Genomic DNA, 4,598 nt, shown 5'->3' on the forward strand with positions numbered 1-4,598 from the left:
GAACTAAAAGAAGAAGTTAATAATCTTTACTAAGTACGTTATACTTATTATCTTCTTAATATAGCTAATATTATATCTATAAGTACACGCCTATAATATTAAGAGTAAACGCCTAGAGAAGAGATAGAGTATTCGCTTACAAACTAGTTCGTTTAAATAAAAGCGTGTCTCTAATAGAATACTAGCTAGAGTTTAATATAATAAGAAAGTAAGAGCTAGAGAAGTAACTTATCTTAAGACTCTAAAAGATTTCTAATAGAGTAGTTAATTACTTCTTATTAGCGCCTTTACTATAGACTTCTATTACTAGATATAGTTACTACTTTACTTAACCTTATTATATATATATTAGCTATATTTCTTATATTCTTAATTAATTAACTTATATCTTAATACTTACTAATTTACCTAAAAACTTCTTAATTAGGCTTTTAATATATCTATAGAATTATAACTATTTTTACTTATAGCTTAGAATAATCTCTATTAACTTATATATAGAAAAGTATAATTTAGTAAAGATATAGACTCTTATTTAGAAGAAGTATAGTAAATAGAACTAAGAGATAAGAGCTTATACTATATTTACTAATAGATTATAAATACTAAAGATAGTTTATAGTAGAGCTATACTAGTAAAACGTAAGAGTATCTATAGCCTATACGTAATAACTAATATATACTACTATAGTTAAATTAGTTAGTATAATTTAGTATTTACTCTTTAGCTATAGTATTATATTAGATAGTAATAGAGTACTACGTATTCTTCTACCTATTAGGTTTCTAGCTATCTTTTATATTAACAAAAACGTTTAGTAGGCGTAATAATAGTACTATAGTCTATCTTCTTAATATAGACGCCTATAAGCTATATAAACTAGCTAACCTATTAAACTCTACTAGAGTAGGCCGAAAATAGCGTAGTACCTAATAAATATTTCTACTTAATACTTCTACTTAAGGCGAAAAAGAGCGCGGTAGACTTCTATTATAAGAAACTTAGATTTCTTAGAGTAAATTATTATACTAAGAAACTATACTATATATAGAGCTCTTCTCTCTCTTCTAGATACTATAAGGGCTAGGTTTATAGTCTCTACTACTATAAGCGTTCTAGAATATCTAGCTAGATAAGTTAGCTATAGGTAGTACTATCTCTATAAGCTATAAGAATAGAGTGCTAGTAGAGTAGGTTAGGTTAAATTTAGCTATCTAAAGGTAAGAAGTAGAAGAATACTCTAAGAGGCTCTATATACAGAGGTGCTAAGGCGCTAAGGCGCTAGGTAGAGTTATATAACTTAGGCGAAGTCGAGTTAGGCTATAGCGCTAAGTCGAACTATTATAGACACGTAACTTAACTAGAACACTAACCTAATAATACTTAGTAATAAAAAGCCTTTAAGTAGAGAAGAGGTTTACTAGAAGCTATATACGTTACTTATTAGTAGCCTAGATAATTTTAGTTATAGCGCGCTAAAGTTAAAGAATAAGGTTAACGTTACGTATATCTATAGGTATAGTATTCTAGCCTTTAATAGACTTATAAGCTAGAGACTAGTAGATATAACTCTAGTACTAGTAACTCTAGATAACCTAGCTCTTTATCTAGCGTATAATTACGTTAGGTAATATAGAGACTAGCGTAGATAGCGTAGGTAAGAAGACTCTAGGCGTAAAGTTAAACTAGTTACTCTTACTAATCTTATAAAAGGTAATAACGCGAAGAGTTATATTAGCTATAGTAGCGTCTATCTACTTACGCGTAACCTACTATAGCTAGTCTAGAGTAAGTTAAAGACCTTTAATAATAGTCTATAGTACTTAGAGAGAGTTATTAGTAGCGTAAACCTACACGTACTAGTTAGCAACAATACTAATAATATAGCTAGAGGCTTTAGTAAGCTTCTTAGTAGTAAACTAGATAGGTTCTTAGACGTTACTTATTCTACTAAAGCGAGTAGATATAGAAACGATAATATAGCTACTATTTATAAGAAGACGTTTCTAGGTTAGTAGCGTCTACTACTACTAGATTAGTAGAATTATATTAAAGACGTAGAGAATAAAGATAACGTTAAACTTAGCTAGCTATCTAATACTCTATTAGATAAGGTTAGAGAGAGCGCTATTAGTTACGCTTTCTCTAATAAGGTAGACCTTTTACGCTTTAGTACTAGCTAGAGCAATAGTAAGGTAGAAGTAGGCAAGATAGTAGAGTATATTAATATTAAGAAAGCCTTAAATAGTATTAAGGCTAATATATAGACTAGCTTAGACTACTATCTTTATAGCTATAAGAACTTCTCTACTACTAGTTCTAAGATTAAGAATACGCTTACTAGGCTAGAGATTAGCTATCTAGATAGCGAGGCTAGCGTTAGATATAAAAGAGCTAGTAAGGTATTTAACCTTACTAATAATAGAATTATAGATAGCGTAAACTTAGCTAATATTAGCTAAGTATACTATTATAAGTTACGTATCTATAAAGAGAGGTATAGTTAGTAATAATTATATTAGATAGTAGTAGAGATCTTAAATATAAAAGTAGCTATATATATCTTATAGGCTTAAAGATAGTATAGTAATAGAGAGACCTATAGAGCTAAGATAGAACGTTAAGAGTAAAGGTAGAAGATTAGCAAGTAATAATAATTCTAGAAAGAAAGACGTAATTACTAGGCTAGCTATAGCTAGAGTAATAGTAAGAGTAAATATATTATAATTATAGAATTAAGATATCTATACGCTGCTCTAGATAAGGTCTAGAAGAGAATATAGAGTAAGAGATAATTATATAATAAGAGTTACGTACTTAGATAATTCTAGTTACGTAAATAAGATTATAATTCTATAAATTCTAAGAGAATTAGTAAGATTAGAATTCTATAAATCTTAACAGAATTATTAGAATTACGCTAAGAGGTACCTGTATATAACTAGAAGAAGCTTACTTCTTATAGCTTCTTATAGTTATTACTTTATTTATTAAATTACTATAGAGACTTATAATTTATAGTATTATTATATCTATCTCTTTATTACTAAATAATTCTAGCCTAAAGTATACCTCTTATCTTCTCTTATAAAAGTAAGCCTTAGTCTTAGTTAAGAAAATAGCTTATAATAAAATAACTACCTAATATTAAAGAGTAGAATAACTATATTAATAGTTAGAACCTAGTTAGAAAAAACCTAGGCTAGAAAGCTAACCTAGAAAGAATAGATTATAGAACTCTAATAGATTATTATAGCGCTCTAGAAGATAAGTATCTAATAGGTAGAGAAGCTAGCTATAGTAAAACGCTAGGCCTAGACTAAGATTACTATATCTTAACGCTTTAATAGTAAGAGAGAAAACCTTAACGTATTTCTAGTAGCTATAAAACTCTATCTATAATATAACGCTATAGTATTTCTATAGAATAAGAATAAGATTCTAGAAGCTATAATAAATATAGAAGAAGAAGCTCTTACGTAGGCTAAACTCTATATATTAGATTAGTTAGAAAATAAGAAAAATATAAAGAGACTATAATAGTCTATAGATAAAATCTTTAAAAGCTAGACTAGGTTTACAAAATATTTTAGAGAAACGTTTAGAGAAGTTAACGTATATAAGATAGTATAGAAAAAACTATTTTAACTATACTAGACTAGATTAGTATTCTAGTACGTAGTAACGTTTAGGTAGCTAAGTACTTACCTAGACTAGAATAACCTTACGCTAGCAGGACTCTTCTATAAGAGATTAAAGAAGTTAGTTAAAAATAACATCGCGCACGCTAAATAACTAGAGAACCTAAGCAACACTATAGAGATAGTAGTAAAGATTAATAACTAATAGTATAAATAAAACCTAGAACGCTAGTAGAGTAAAAGCTATCTTAAGCTAGTAATAGTTAGAACTAGGCAACTATAGGCTATATTCTAGAGTAACTCTATAGACCTAGACTAGATTAAGGCTCTATAGAAGAAAAAGCAAACTCTAAAGAATAAAGAAAAGATATAATACTTTAAGAAAGAACTATACCTAATTTATAGCAAAAAAAAATACTTTACGCAAAAATACCTAAAGAAAAAGAAAATAATTAAGATAATCTAGACTAACTATAATAGTCTATTATAGACTACGTGCTATAATAATAGCTATATAATATACTAGAGAGATAAGAATAACGTAGAATAGTACTCTACTAGAGTATAAGCTATTATACTAGAATACTCTATGTATATAGAATACCTAACTCTAGATATAATCTAATAATATATTAATATATAATAGTACTAGATATACGTAGAATTCTATAATATATAGAACTATTAATATATATATTAGAATATTCTATTTACTAATAAAGAATTCTAGAAGGCCTTAGACGCTCTTAAAAAAATAGCTAGATTAGTAGAATACCTTATAGATAAGAAAGTATATATATATATTTAAGAGATATACTAGAGTTTTTCTATAAACTACTCTAGAGCTAGAAAAGCTAAGTAATAGTAACTAAGGTACGTAGAAAAAGATAAGTACTAGAATCTCTTCTATAAGATATATCTAACTAAACTATTCTAAGAAAAGAAACTTCTAAGGT

This window comes from Trematosphaeria pertusa, assembly GCF_010094035.1.
Source record: "Trematosphaeria pertusa strain CBS 122368 unplaced genomic scaffold BU26scaffold_45, whole genome shotgun sequence".
NCBI classification, from domain to species: Eukaryota; Fungi; Ascomycota; class Dothideomycetes; order Pleosporales; family Trematosphaeriaceae; genus Trematosphaeria; species Trematosphaeria pertusa.